At 47.3% G+C, this 16,492-nt stretch overlaps 1 protein-coding gene across 1 annotated transcript in view; it reads right to left on the bottom strand.

Annotated features, from left to right (window-relative positions):
- IGSF5 (immunoglobulin superfamily member 5) overlaps positions 1–8,503 on the bottom strand; it is a 129,100-nt gene extending 120,597 nt beyond the window's left edge. Inside the window, exon 1 of the mRNA XM_063956593.1 lies at positions 8,208–8,503. The gene's annotated coding sequence lies outside the window, so the exon portion shown is untranslated. The remainder of the gene's footprint in view (positions 1–8,207) is intronic.
- Between the last annotated feature and the right edge of the window lie 7,989 nt (positions 8,504–16,492).

Raw genomic sequence — 16,492 nt, 5'->3', positions numbered from 1 at the left:
TGTTAAGAACTGTCCCAAACCCACTGTTGCACCTGACGGCTGCATAGCTTACTTGAAAAAGGCTTGCACAGGACGCAGCTATACTCAAGAAGATATGAAGCTGATCATAGATGGGGTTATAGACCATTACAACGGGTGGGATTGGAAAAAGATTCCCACCATAAACACTCCTACCACCTTTAACGATGCCGTTCGCTACCCTCTCAATACTGAGGACGGTGTAAAGGCGATGTGGACGGAAATTGAGACCCATATGAAAGGGATTTTTAAAACCCGGGCTTCTCTTCCTATTGCCGTAGCATGTAAACAAAAGCCCACTGAAACTGTCACTGAGTTTTGGAAGAGGTTTAAAAAGTGTTGGTCTGAAGATGCAGGTCTTACTCTTGTAAATACAGACCATTTACTAATTTCTACCTTTGTAAATAACTTGTTGCCATCTGTTATGGTCCCTGTTAAGCAAGGTGTTTCTTCCTGGACCTCTGATAATATTAAGGAATTTGAAAAGCACTTATATGAAAAGGAAGCTGCAGGATGCTTTGATGTTAAAAAACCCTTGCAGAATGCCCCAACTCATAATTACCAAAATCACAGAAACCGGGGAGATAGACGCCAGCAGCACTTTACTGGCCCACCCCGCAATCCAGCCCGATATCAAAACCCACAAGCCAGGCCACCCCACCCCCCTGACTCTGCCAGCAGGAAACAAACCTCCTGCTTCAACTGTGGAAGGGACGATCACTGGGCAAGGGATTGCCCTTGTCCCCCACAAAACCACCGACAGCCCCAAGCTCCGGCTCCCTCCCGGGATCATCCCCGACAGTCACACAACAACCCCTTTCAGGATCATGTCCGATTCCGAGTTGACTGGCAGGACCCCTCCCACTGACGGGGCCCGGAGGAGGGTATCCCAGCCTTTGCCCAACTCACCAGACACTGGAAGGACCCACCGCTACTAACCTTGATTATAGGAAAGAGAGCAATCCCTTTCCTGGTGGATAGCGGGGCAACTACTAGTGTTTTGTGTGTCGACCTGTACGATGGTCATTTGGAAAAGACTGCTCCTTCAATGGGAATCAATGGGATACCCACAGATGCTTACCTGACAGATGCCCTTAGTGTCAGAACCACGGGAGGCACGTATATGGGTAAACACAATTTCACTGTAATACCTGAATGTCCAATTAATCTTCTGGGAAGGGATCTTCTTAGCAAACTCGAAATCTCCATTCTCCCTTCACCCACTAGCAGTGGCCTGGAGGTCGAGTCCCCACACCTACCGGTGTGGGAGGCAACAGACATTACACCTGATTTTGACAAAGTGAACCCTGCTCTATGGTCGGAGGGTCCCTATGACACTGGCCTCATTCCTTGCACACCATATAGAGCAACCCTGAAACCTGACACACAACCTGTCTATCAAAAGCAATACCCCTTGTCACAAGAGAAGGTTGAAGGTCTTAGACCAATGATACAACAGTTTCTCCAACAAGGCATTCTCAGACACATAATCTCACCTTACTGCACACCAGTCAACCCTGTTGCTAAGTCAGATGGTAGTGTAAGGTTTGTACAAGACCTCAGGGCAATTAACCAACTCATTGTGCCTATAGCACCCATTGTACCTGACATTAACTCACTCATTTCAGCTATCCCTGCAGATGCTGCATTTTTTTCGGTAATTGATTTAAAAAATGCATTTTTTAGCATTCCAGTGGATGCACAGACACAGTTACTTTTTGCATTTTCTTTTGAGGGCAAGCAACTCACCTGGTGTCGTTTACCCCAGGGCTATATTGACGCACCCGTTGTCTATAGCATTGTACTCCAGGCCACATTGGGGCCCTGGCAACCTCACCATGGTTCAGTCCTGCTACAGTATGCAGATGATCTGCTGCTCTGTAGTCAAACTGAGGAGGCCTGCCGGGAGGATGGTATATCACTGTTAAACTGGCTCTGTGAATGTGGACACAAGGTGTCCAAAACAAAAATGCAATGGTGTAAGAAGCATGTGGATTACTTAGGTTTTGTGCTCACTCAGGGGGAAAGGAAAGTCAGTCCACAGCGCATTCAGTCTGTATTGGGCCTGGTCACCCCAACTACCCAGAGGGAACTACTGTCTTTTCTGGGTATGGTAAATTACTGCAGACAGTGGATATCTGATTGTTCCTATTATGATAACATTTTGAGACAAGCCACACTGAAAGACAAACCTAATATTGTACAATGGTCACAAGAAATGTTAACTGCATATGAAAGCTTAAAGTGTATGTTAATGAAAAGTCCGGCACTTGGCCTCCCCAACTATGTACTACCTTTTCATTTGTTTGCAAGGGACAATTGTAAAACCATGGCGGGGGTGCTCACACAGTTTCATGGAGGAAAGTTGCGCCCAGTGGCATTTTTTTCCAAAGTAATGCCTGTCACTGTGCAAGGTATGCCTGCTTGCCTCAGGGCACTTGCAGCCTGTGCAATGGTAACTGAAATGGCCACCACACTCACCCTAGGCCACACAACAATACTTCACACCACTCATGATGTTCTAACCATTTTAAAAGGGTTACACACACAACACATGTCAGCTCAGCGCCTTAGTGGATATGAGGTTCTCCTTTTGAACAACCCCTCACTCACCATTAAGTATGCCACCAACTCTTCAGGTCCTGCACCCATTCTCAACGCTCTACTGGGGCTCAAAGGTCCTGAAGACCACCCTCCTGAACCCCATGACTGCTCAGCCTCCATTGAGTCTGAAACATCCCCCAGACTGGACATGTCCCCTGTCCCTGTCCCCGACGCGGATGTCATTTTTGTAGATGGTTCCTGTAGCAGACCCAATGACACCACGTACCAAGCGGGTTATGCTATTGTCACTCTCCCTGACATTATTCTGGAAGCACAGCCCATTCCTTACCAGTCAGCATAGGCTGCAGAGCTCATTGCTCTCACAAGGGCTTGTCACCTTTACCGGAATAAACCAGTCACCATCTACACTGACTCCAAATACGGGTACGGCGTCGTGCATGACCATGGGGTCATTTGGCAACGCCGTGGTTTCCTTGGAGCTGATGGAAAAGGCATATCACATGCCCAACTCATCTCTGACCTTCTGCATGCCATAACCTTACCCTCTGACATTGCAATCCTCCATTGCAGGGCACACACCGGGGGGAAGGATGCAGTCTCCCTTGGAAATGCCCTTGCTGACTCTGCTGCCAAACATGCAGCCTCACAGCCCATCACTCAGGCCCACATGACCATCATGACCCCCCCAGCTCTCGACAACCATTACCTGATCACCCAGTTACAGGCCTCAGCCTCCAATGCCGACCTAGCTGACTGGACTTACCCAGTTTTGCAGAAGAATCCTAAAACAGGATTAATCTGCAAAGAGGGGAAACCTTGTATACCCCAGTCCAGTGCACCCTTGTTTATTGCTCACTACCATGGCATAGGACACCACAGTAAGGCAACAACTACCTTACTTTTACGTAATGATTTCTATGTCACGGATGCCAAGTCATTAGTAGATCAGTATGTCAGTAGATGCATCACTTGCCTGCGAAACAACCCCAACAACCCTGACAAGGCAAAACATCAGCATCTTGAATATCCCACCACACCCTTTACACACCTGCAAATTGACTTCACCCATATCCCAGGTACTGGTAAACAGGAGTATGCCCTGGTCATTGTAGACATGTTCTCTCGATGGCCAGAGGTATTCCCCACTAAATCTGAGGATGCAAAGACAGTTGCTAGGATCCTAACTCAGGAAATCATCCCCAGATGGGGGTGCCCATTGCAAATCAATAGTGATAAAGGCTCCGCCTTTACAGCAAAAATTACACAGGCCTTGGTAAAGGCCCTGCAGGTGGAATGGAAGTTCCACATCCCGTATCACCCGCAGAGTTCAGGGGTCGTAGAACGCATGAATAGGACCCTCAAAGACAAGCTTAGGAAGGCCACAGGAGGCACCTTCCACAAATGGAAGCAAGTCCTTCCCATTATCTTGGCAGAAATTAGAATGACACCACAAAAGACTTTGGGTTACTCCCCCTTTGAAATATTAATGGGTAGGCCCTTCCCTACACCTTGGGCTAAGAAACCATTAGTAATACAGGAGGGAGATCTAGAACTTATCAGAGAAGAGTATGTCAGGTCCCTGATAATAAAACTGAATGAAATTGAACATGAGGTTGTTTGTAAAAACCCTTTGAATCCACAGGAACCTACACACCCCTTTAAAGTCGGAGACAGAGTCGTGGTGAAGGTGCTCCCCAGGAACAAGAGCCCAGGAGACTTTACCTACGGTCCAGAGACAGAGGTCGTAGCAGTAACCAGAACAGCAGTCCTGACAGAGGAAAGCCCCACCTGGATCCATGCATCCCGAGTGAAAAAGATTCCTAGACCAGACCTAGAGAGGGAAGCAAGTGATTCCAGCGAGGTACAAACGGGGGCAGACAGCCCTGACCTCCCACCTAGCGAAGACAGAAGAACAGAGGAGGATGAGGAACCTGTCCCCTACCTCTATCCTGGGGACTATGTTGATAATCCTAATGGTCCTCACTTGCCAAGCTACAGCTGAAGTAGACATTACACAAAAATCCGGCACCTACACATTTTGGTATAACTCCTCCAATACTGAGGTTGCCGCCTATAAAATAGATTTCTGTACCATTGCTCCCTGTCTTAACAAACATTATGCCTGGCAGTGTGATCAGTATGGTACACGTAATACCCCCACTGAAGCCTATATTTGTGTTACTAGTAAATATTGGGGAAATAAATGTGCGTATTGGGGATCAGTGGGATGGAATTCTGGCCATAGTTATGGATACCAGCCCAAAGAGGCTCTCTCAAGAAAAGACAAATATGGTGAGTCCCTGCTTACCCGTCTTACCCTTCATAGACAAAACAGATGTGATAGTAAATTCATATTAAGCATAAAACATCCCCAGTCTACTGATGCAGGCACCTATGTCCTAGGTGAATCCTTTTTTTTAAACCCATCCCTTACACCATTTTTGTTACAGGATATGTTTAACAATGAAAAGTATGCCCAGCTCAAGCCCCCTAAACCACGCCCCAACCTCTTGAAACCTCATATAACCACCTTCAAGGATATGATGGCCGTTAACAATCCCACCTTTAAAGACACCCTAGCTATTGAAACTGGTTTCTCTGACATCAATTTCTGGTTAGAATGGATGAAGTATAGTGCTAGCAAACATAATAAAAGTAACTGTTATGTCTGTGGCAAATCTAGGCCCCACCTAGGTACAGTGCCCCTTAATATACCCCTAGAACAGGAAAATTGTTTTTTCAGCCTTTTTAATGACACCAAAACAAATGACAGTCAGTGCGAAATGTGGAAAAGGGAATATCCCATATTGTCAAAAAATCCCAACCCAGGAAGCACCATAACCATATATCCTGGAAACTATACCTGTTATACATCTAACACTACCACAGGTAGAAATTTAAAAACCTTCCCACCAGGGTATTGTGCAAATAAAAGAACAACTGTTTTAGTTAACCAAACTAGATCACTAGGTGACATTTATTATATATATGTGGGGATATGAAGCTTAGAACTAAATTAGACACACCATGGTATGGTGAGTGTGCCCTGGCCAAAGTCATAATGCCACTCCTAATGATCACCGATGACCCCACTCCTCCCTCTAATACTCCTGCTAATCGAAAGAAAAGAGCACTCCCAGGAGGTAGCTTTGACCCCCACGTATACATTGATGCTATAGGGGTCCCAAGAGGTGTTCCAAATGAGTTCAAAGCTAGAGATGAGGTGGCTGCGGGTTTTGAATCATTGTTCCCTATAGTAACTGTAAATAAAAACGTAGCCTGGATTAATTATATATATTATAACCAACAAAGATTTGTTAATGATACCAAAGATGCTCTTAAAGGTATAGCTGAACAGCTAGAAGCCACTTCCCAAATGACCTTCCAAAATAGAATGGCTCTTGACATGATTCTAGCAGAAAAAGGCGGTACATGTGTTTACATTAGTAAGGTGGAAGGCTGTTGTACATATATTCCTGACAACACTGGTCCTAATGGTAAGGTTACTTTAGCCATAAACAAATTAGAAACCTTATCCATAGAACTTAAGAAAAATTCAGGTGTTGATAACCCATGGAGCCAATATTTTGGGTGGTTTGAAAATTGGAAACAGGCTCTGGTGCAAATAAGCATATTCATACTTGTAACTTTAATTCTTTTAGGCATTATAGTTTATTGTGTAATTCCCTGTGGAAAGAAACTTACCTCCAAAGGCATTGATAAGGCCCTGATGTACTATGATATAACCCCCAGTCCTGTCACCTCCTCTGATAGTAAGGGACCCGATGATTATGTTCAATATCTAAAAAATTGGAGAAACAAAAAGGGGGCTCTACAGAAGAATCATGTCGTATAACAATCATGATTCTAAGAGGGGATTGAAGGGTTAAATCTCCTCTGTCATTGTGCATTGTGTAAATATTGTTTCTTTTTCTTTTGCCTTGGATTTAGCTTGCATTGCATAAAATGAATATAGCTCCACCCATAGTTTGTTGGGAACTGTGTGAAATCACCACCCCTAGATGAAGTACTAGGCTGTATCCTACATCCCCCCCATGTAGCCTGTTTTATCCCTCCTATGCAGTAAAGTTAAACCAATAAAGTATTTACTTTTGCCTACCCCTCCCTGGACATTCCAATCCCTCCCTAGACAATGATGCCTTATATACCATTGTTATGAACAATAAAGGCAGAGTGATTCTTAATTACATGGTGTCGTGTATAAAATCTGTAATTTTAAGGATTGCTCTCACTGACGTCAGTGGCCATCAAATCGAGGGGTACAAGAAGAGGCTGATTTTCCTTTCAAATACATGCACCGTGGAGGGTTTAGAATTACAAATAATCTACTCCGTGTACTGTACATTGGCATCGCGTGCAGATTGTGTGTGGCTCTGAATCGGGCCTGATGGGCGTAGGTAGTAATGTCATTAGTTCCTACAGTTCTAATATTTGATCATTCCACAGAATTTCCACCTCTACTGTGTCGGTATGAGACAGATAACACTATCTACCTTCTGTAGTGACAGCGATACTGACAGGACGGTAATGCGGAAGTGTCTCTGAGTCATACCTGCCTACTGTCCAGGAAATTCCAGGAGACTCCCAATTTTCATGCACTGCAGGGCACCCACTGATATCCCACCCACTAGGGTCATCACGCCCCCTCCGAGTCCCTTACCACTTGGGTCTATCCAATAATACTGTACTCTGAGTTATTGCAGTCGTTTCTTGCATACAGGAAATGCTACATCAATACACCCCTCCCTTATCAACCCCTTATTACAGAAACACAGTATTCACTTACTGGAAGGATTCGGGGATATTTTAATAATATATAAAGTTCTGAGAAGTAAATCATTATTATTATTATTATTATTATTTAACGTACCAACAATTTATGTAGTGCTGAACACTTACTGCAGTATTCAATTACGCCGACTTGTTGTCGGGTATAATGTTTCGCCGCCGGGGGCTATCTAATTAGCCCCGATAAGCCGGCGGCTTATCAAGGATTTTGTTTCACCTGCCTCCGACAAGCGAAGCAAAATCCCAGATAACAGCCCCGTTTTCACCCGAAAACGGGGCTATTTCACCCATTAACACACTGGTTTCACTGAACCTGTGTGTTTACGGGTGTAAAAGCACGTTTTACCGGCCGAGCTAATCAAATAGCCCGAACGCAGCACCCGATGAAACATCGGGGTTTTTTACTCCCGATGTCTGTTTGGGGCTTATTGAATATCCCCCTTAGAGCGTAAAGACATGATAAACATACAAAATAAAAAAAGAAGAAATATTTGCTAATCCCTATACATGCTTTAATAATAAAACAACTTCATTACATCTAAGCCAGTGGTTCTCAACTCGGTCCTCAGGACCACCAACAGGTCATGTTTTCCAGGTCACCCGGCAACTGCACTGTGTGTCACCAACTGTCACATTTTAAAAATCCACAGGTGACCCGGAAAACATGAACTGTGTGAAATCTAATATACAAAAACATATTCCTTAGTTTTTAGTGGTCTATGTCATTATGAATATTTAATATCTATAACTATTACAGTTTTATTATAGTAAAGGTCAGTACTGAAAACACCTCATTGTATCAAAACTATATTTACCTTATGTTCCAGCAGTGCGAATGTTTTCTTTCTCTGCAGAAGGCAGCGGTCTAAGCATTGTATCTTGCACTCCAGGCCTTCAGACAGCGGCCTTCTTATCCCATGGTGGTTGGATACTGGTACCACCAACACGCTGGACTAACCAGAAGTCATTAGTTTGCAAACAAGCTTTGTTAATGAGCCAGGCGAGCTCCTTAATGTCAAAGGAGAATTGAAAGTGTTAAGCCCCTGACGTGTGTTACCGCCAGTCTCTGTAGATAAGATGAGGGTACAGAGTCCGTATCTCAGAGTCCCAGCAATCATTAACCGAGGCCTGGAGAAAGAGCCGAGCCTGGTGACTATAGGACAGCAATACGTAGTAAGCTGGGAGTTCCGCTCACATTTGTTATGTGGAAAGAATGAAGAAACTTGTACACACAAAATGTTATTTAGGTTCCAGGTCAAGCACTTTTGGCGCCCAAGGCAAAATCACACCACCTACCATGATGTCATTGTGTGCGCACCCTATGAAAGTATTGGAATGGAAGTTTAAGTGATGTCACTGGTTTCTAATGATCGTTATCACCAAGGTTGGATCAGCCCTAAGAATTGCTGTCTCCTCAGCCAGAGGCTGATGGATACCTCCCTTTGCCTCTTTTTTAAGCCCCTTCCATCGGGCAGTAGTGATGGCCTTTGACTATTGGTGGTTAGCAAACCTCACTTCGCATTATCCCAGCATGTCCTGACCTTGGCCGCCATTACCAAAGATGGATGCACCTATGGGTGTCATGGGGCATCAAGTGCTCTCCCACCCATATATGGAAAATTCTGTTTACTGTGCAATATTTGGAGCAATATAATCACCATCGACCACCATGCAATAGCTACAGGCGGGCAACATTATTTAAAAGAGCGGGCTCCCCTCTTCCAAATATGTGTGCCCACACAATTGCTAGTTTCATTATGGAGGTTAGAAAAGTGCATTTTGCGTAGCACAGAGATATATTGCCTGGAGGTCACATGTGACCAGTAGGCAATAACTAGTCAGGGGACACCTCATTTGAAATATGGGACTCACCCGCCCCTGATGTTATAGATGCCAGGTTGGGTGGTGGGGGAGGGAGGATCTTCCTCTATCCCTGAACTTTTTTCTATAGTGCAGGGGCTAATGCCTGGTGATCACACCGAACACCAGGCATACATTTTTATTTCTGCGCATAGGGTGCCCCCCATCTTTGTATCTTTATATATAAAGTGGGAGAGACAGAAGGATTTAAAGTCCCTCCCCCCCCCCCCATTTTTCATTCCGTTTTTTTACAGATCAGAGCAGTGTCGGACTGGGGCATGAAGGGCCCACCGGGGGAATGCAGTGATAGGGGCCCATACTTAAGGGTGTGGCCAGCCTACAAAGGGGGTGTGGCCAGCCTCCACAGAGGCTTGAAATACACAATAGTCTAGTGCAGTGTAATGCAACATATTTACCATGTATAATACAAGTGCACGGTCTGGAATCTGATCCCTAGAGGAAGGAGTGGGCACTCAGGCAGTGGGGACTACCGGTGGTTTCCCTGGTACCCCTGTGGCCCAGTCCGACCCTGGATCAGAGCCATCGCCACACTTGCGAGAAGTCCGGGTGGCAGCTGAAGGGTCCCCTCTGTTCTTTCAGGCCAGTAGGGGAGGTTAGTTTTGTTTATTTCTACCCCTTCCCCAACAAAAGAAAAAAGTGGAGGATGAGTCCCACTTGTCACCCATAATTTTAGTATACAGCAGTGAAGGGGCTTACTATTATAATAACTATACACTCATAAAAAAATATCCAACCCAGTAGCTTTAGATATGGCACAGATTGATATCGGGTGTGCCCATAATCTAAAAAGACAAAACAAATTAATTTGATCCCATAATTAAGCATTAATTAATGCCAATTTACTACCTATGTTGAATAAGGCTTCCAGTTCAAGTTGCATGTAATCTGAGTAATTCCGCCTGCCGGAGGCTCCTCATTCTTATTTGATTTTGTTTTGTCGGGTTTGGTAGCAGAGTAATATCCCGAGGCCCTGTATGTGGAATTCAGAATGACGGTTTGTGTCTGAAAATTGCAATTTGTGCTGTTATTTTGCCTTCATTAAATTCAGAGATTGAGCAAGATATTCCCAAATGTCATGTGACAACTTTCTGCAGAGAAACGGAGACCTAAGCCTCGGTAGAAGATCATGGGGCTGACGCAGAGCGAGTACAATGCCAGTCACTGTAGCATCTAGTGCAAATTCATGCTGCGAGTCACACATAATGCAAAAGTAATACTGGATGCCTACAGCAAACGGAACAGTAATTCGTGGGTACTAATTACCCGGGCCCCCGGCTTGTTGGAGGTACCAGGATCCACCTCCCCACTTACGTCTTAACTGGCAGCGGCTGCAACCTCTCTCCCTGCTGCTATGTGCTGGGCTGCGGTGAATCCGGGGAGGCTGCTGCAGCAGTCTGCTCACCCCGGATAATGTGTGGGGGCAGCGATCGCACTGATCACCCTCCCCCCTGGCTGTATATATTAATGTAGCGGATGTGGCCACACCTACACAGGGTGTGGATTAAAAGATCGTCAGACAGACAATCAATGGGCGGTATTCAATTATTTTCACCCCCTTCCACACCCGTTCTGTTTTTGCCCTCGGGGGTGTGGTATAATAATTTCAGCTTGCTACCCCTGGGGTAGCGAGGCACCCGACCCTTTACACAGCTAAGCCTGGGCGCGATATGCTCGATAACGGGGATCATTTGAATACTGCCCGATAGGATGACACCAGATGGTGGACAGAGTCAAAAGGGCGACAGGTAAATGGTTGTTGACATGGATTTAGGTTGAAAGGATCAAAAGGTCAACATGTTTTTGTGTTAGTTTAACCCTAAACCCTACCCTCCACCTAGTTTGCGTTTGTGTCAATCATTTATTTACAGGTGGACCTTCTGAAATAAATCAATGTCCTGGAGAGGCCCTGTCAGACCTAGAGACCTCAGTAGTACCCAAACTGTATGGAATGATGGTCACGTTTATTTTCACTAATCTCCCTATAGCCAACTGAATGTAACTTAAGCAATATTGCAGAGATAAGTGGATGAAACTACAGTAGCTGTTTCCCTATGTTCAAAGCCACTGGAGTGGAGAGAAAAACTCTAGTGGCTGTGGAGTGTCATCTTTGTTTAAAGACTAAAGAAAAAGCGTTGTTCCTGATGTAGGGAAAGGGTGTGGACCATTAAGAAACGCTGAAGTGGTCTGCCGCTGTGTTGTTTGTCCTTGTGCATCTCTGTTGTAGTCTTACGCAATGCTACGCACTGGGAACTGTCCAACACAAACTACTGTGCAAGCTTGACTGGCGGCTTTCAATGCATGTTACCTTTGGCAATGAACCATGATGCACCTGGAACGGTTTACTATTGTTCAGAAGAAGAAACCTGAGACACACTTGTAGCTTATACAGCCTGTAGTAATTATTACGGTGATCATTTGTTGTGTGACAAGGCTGTTCCCGTTCCTGTGCACACAACGTGTGCATAGACTGGGGGGTATATTTACTAAGATTTGTATTAGTGTCGATTTGGAGGGAGATTAAACACGAATGACATTGAATGTGTGCATTTGCAACTTTTTGAATTTTTTACGCCTCATTTACTATGCTGTCGTATTCTGCATTTTCGTGTATTCCGATGACACTGCCGAACTTAACACAATGAATCCCGGCCGGATCTGTGAGATCCGTGCAGGGCTTCATTGTGTACCATTGTGTACCTTAAAAAAAGTGTTTAAAGAGTTAAAAAAAAAATGCGTGGGGTCCCCCCTCCTAAGCATAACCAGCCTCGGGCTCTTTGAGCCAGTCCTGGTTGTAAAAATATGGGGGGAAAAACTGACAGGGGTTCCCCCATATTTTAACAACCAGCTCTGCGTCTGGTCCTGGTACAAAAAATATGGGGGACAAAACACGTAGGGGTCCCCCGTATTTTTAACACCAGCACCGGGCTCCACTAGTCAGTGAGATAATGCCATAGCCGGGGGACACTTTTATATTGGTCCCTGCGGCCCTGGCATTAAATCACCAACTAGTCACCCCTGGCCAGGGTACCCTGGAGGAGTGGGGACCCCTTCAATGAAGGGGTCACCCCCCTCCAGCCACCCAAGGGCCACGGGTTGAAGCCCGACGCTGTCCCCCCCATCCAAGGGCGGTGGATGGGGGGCTGATAGCCTTCTGTTTAAAAATAAGAATATTGTTTGTTGTAGCAGTACTACAAGTCCCAGCAAGCCTCCCCCGCAAGCTGGTACTTGGAGAACCACAAGTATCAGCATGCGGGGGGGAAACGGGCCCGCTGGTACATGTAGTTCTACTACTAAAAAAATACCCAAATAAAAACAAAACACACACCATGATAGTACAACTTTATTACATACATGCACACCAACATACACACATACTTACCTATGTTGACACGAAGCAGTCGGTCCTCTTCTCCAGTAGAATCCAGGGGTTACCTGTAAACAAAATTATACTCACAACAATCCAGTGTAGATCTGTCCTCTCCTGTTTGTAATCCACGTACTTGGCAAAATAAAAAAACGAAAAACCCGGACCACGCACTGAAAGGGGTCCCATGTTTACACATGGGACCCCTTTCCCTGACTGGCGGGACCCCCCGTGACTACTGTCAAAGAGGGTCCCTTCAGCCAATCAGGAAGCGCCACGTCATGGCACTCTCCTGATTGGCTGTGCGCGCCTGAACTGTCATTCAGACGGCGCACTGTAGATACAATGTAGCGCATATGTGCTCCATTGTATCCAATGGTGGGAACTTTGCGGTCTGCGGTAGACCGCGAGGTTAAGTGGGGCTTACCACAAGTGGGGCTTTCTCAGCACCCGCTGGACATTTCAGGACATCCGGACTTTTGTTTTCAAAGCTTCATACAGGTCAAAGAATTTTATTTTAATGTGTAGTAAATATGTTTTCATTTGCAAGCCAAATCATCCCTTTGTTCATACAGCCAGGGGTTAAAGTGTGTGTGGGGGGGAACAAATCCACCACCTGTAATGGTAGGGGAAATAGTTCCACCACCTCCATTGCCCTGCACAGTAATTCCAACAGAAAAGCCCGCCCCATAACCTACATCAATAGATGATGCAGGCGGCACTAGTGTTACTGAAGAGCTGCAGCCACCTCCCCCTTCCTCAGGTCCTGGCGGCTCCATGGTCCTCCTCCATCTACAGCCCACACCTCCTGGTACTCACACAGGTCCGAGTGGCTTCCTTTTCTGGCACAGCATATGTGATGTCATTCTGTCACTGCTGCTGAAGTGAAGAAGAGCCATGAAGATGAGAAGACTTTGTGCATCTTGAAGACTTTGTGCATCTAGAATACTGTGTTCAATTCTGGAGGCCATATCTTTAAATACATTAGAGACTGTACAAAGAAGGGCAACTAAAATGGTGCATGACCTACATCACAAAACATACCCAGAAAGACTAAAACATCTCAATATGTATAGTTTGGAGCAGAGAGGGTTCTGGGCGGACAAGAGAGGTGGGGAAGGTACTGGAAGGGGCACTACTACTGTGGGCATTATGTGTATAAGTGGCACTACTGTGGTCATTATGTGTAAGGGTCACTACTATTGTTTGCATTATGTATAAGGGGCACTACTATTGTGGGCATTGTGTGTATAAGCGGTACTACTGTGGTCATTATGTGGTCATTATGTGTAAGGGGCACTACTATTGTATGCATTATGTATAAGGGGCACTACTATTGTGGGCATTGTGTGTATAAGCGGTACTACTGTGGTCATTATGTGGTCATTATGTGTAAGGGGCACTACTATTGTGTGCATTATGTATAAGGGGGAATACTACTGTGGGCATTATGTGTATAAGCGGCACTACTGTGGTCATTATGTGTAAGGGGCACTACTATTGTGTGCATTATGTATAAGGGGGAATACTACTGTGGGCATTATGTGTATAAGCGGCACTACTGTGGTCATTACGTGTAAGGGGCACTACTATTGCATGCATTATGTATAAGGGGCACTACTACTCTGGGCATTATGTATATACGCGGTACTACTGTGGTCATTATGTGTAAGGGGCACTACTACTGTGGTCATTATGTGTAAGGGGCACTACAACTGTGGGATTAGTGTATAAGTGGCACTACTACTGTGGGCATAATGTGTAAGGGGCACTACAACTGTGGTCATAATGTGTAAGGGGCACTACTACTGTGGGAATTGTGTATAAGGGGCACTACTGTGGGCATTGTATATAAGGGGCACTACTGTGTGGCACAACATGTAAGGAGGGTACCATTGTGTAGTTCAATGTGAATAAAGGGCACTACTGAGTGACGTAACCTGAATAAGGGGCATTACTATGTGGTGTATTATGAATCGGGGCACTACATGTGGTGTAATCTGAGGAAGATTGTGCTACTGTGTGGTGTAATTTGAAGGTAATTGAGGGTACTATTATGTGACCATGTTGCTTCTTTGTGAGATCAATATCCCTTTATAAAGTATGGGAAGCAGTGCACTAATTAACAGTTTGCAGGGGTGTGTCGGAAAAACTAGTACTGGCTCAGCTTAATGTGTGTGTGTGTGGGCAGAAGTGGGTGGTAGGTGACGGGGTAAATGAGTTCCACCACCTTTCTGGGACCATTTTAAGCCCTACATACCAGTAGATTGCGGTGAGGTCAGTGGCTGGTGAGACACTGCAGCCATAATGTCCTTCGAGTACCGCCGATGAATCCTATAGCCTCCGAGCCAATGCCCGGTACTGCTACATCGCATTGCTGTCGCCGGCACCCCTACACACGGAGCGATGTTCTAAGCAATCTAGTCAGATTGCTTAGAAATGAGCTGAACAGCGCTCCGTGTGTACCCCCCTCAAGTTTGATCACACTCTGTGTCACATGGCAAACCCAACCTGCGTACCCTGGCTATCACTGCGTGCGCCCTGTGTTGCTGCGGACTCACCCCCCTCTACCCACCACCAGAGACCCGCAGCAGCGGACTCCCCTCTCCCCACCACCAGAGCCCCACAGCAGCGGACTCACCTCCCCCCCTCTCTCCCCACCACCAAAGGCCCACAGCAGCGGACTCCCCTCTCCCCACCACCAGAGCCCCACAGCAGCGGGCTCTCCCCCCCCCCCCCCCCGCCTCTCCCCACCACCAAGGATCCACAGCAGCGGACTCCCCTCTCCCCACCACCAGAGCCCCACAGCAGCGGACCTCCCACCTCTCCCCACCACCAAAGACCCACAGCAGCGGACTCCCTCTCCCCACCACCGGAGCCCCACAGCAGCGGACCCCCCTCCTCTCCCCACCACCAAAGACCCACAGCAGCGGACTCCCTCTCCCCACCACCAGAGCCCCACAGCAGCGGACCCCCCTCCTCTCCCCACCACCAAAGACCCACAGCAGCGGACTCCCTCTCCCCACCACCAGAGCCCCACAGCAGTGGACTCCCCCCCCCCACCACCACCAAAGACCCACAGCAGCGGACTCCCTCTCCCCACCACCAGAGCCCCACAGCAGCGGACCCCCCTCCTCTCCCCACCACCAAAGACCCACAGCAGCGGACTCCCTCTCCCCACCACCAGAGCCCCACAGCAGTGGACTCCCCCCCCCACCACCACCAAAGACCCACAGCAGCGGACTCCCCCTCTCCCCAACACCGGAGTCCCGCAGCAGAAGTCTTCCCTCCGCCCCCCTCCCCAGGACCGGAGTCCCGCAGCAGAGGTCTTCTCTCCCCTTCCTCACCCCACCACCTGAGTCCAGCAGCAGAGGTCATCCCCCACCCCTCCACTGGAGTCCCACAGCAGAGGTCTTCTCCCCCCCCCCCTTACTATTGGAGTCCAGCAGCAGAAGTAATCTCCCCCCTCCACCGCAGTCCCGCAGCAGAGGTCATCTCCCCCCCCCCACCCCACCCCTCACCGGAGTCCCACAGCAGAGGTCTTCTCCCCCCCCCCCCCCTTACCATTGGAGTCCAGCAGCAGAGGTGTTCTCCCCGCAGTTCCCCGGAGCACTGGCGCTGTCTGTGCGTGGATGCCGCTGGCGGACGTCACCGGGAGGGGGGGCAGGACCTCCGCTGCTCTCTTTGCATGTGATACGGCCACGGCGGCTTTAAACGCCGGCAGGGGGAGCGCAGCGGAGAGGGGGGGATTATCGTCCGCCGCTGATAAGCTCGGGGGGCAGGGGAGGGATGTCTAGAGTCATACACAGCCAGCCCAGGAATTGTGGGTGGTTTGGTGCCGGGCAGCCAGTCCAG

The sequence above is a fragment of the Pseudophryne corroboree genome, chromosome 2 (assembly GCF_028390025.1).
Source record: "Pseudophryne corroboree isolate aPseCor3 chromosome 2, aPseCor3.hap2, whole genome shotgun sequence".
NCBI lineage: Eukaryota > Metazoa > Chordata > Amphibia > Anura > Myobatrachidae > Pseudophryne > Pseudophryne corroboree.
This window is presented reverse-complemented; position numbering and strand designations above follow the sequence as displayed.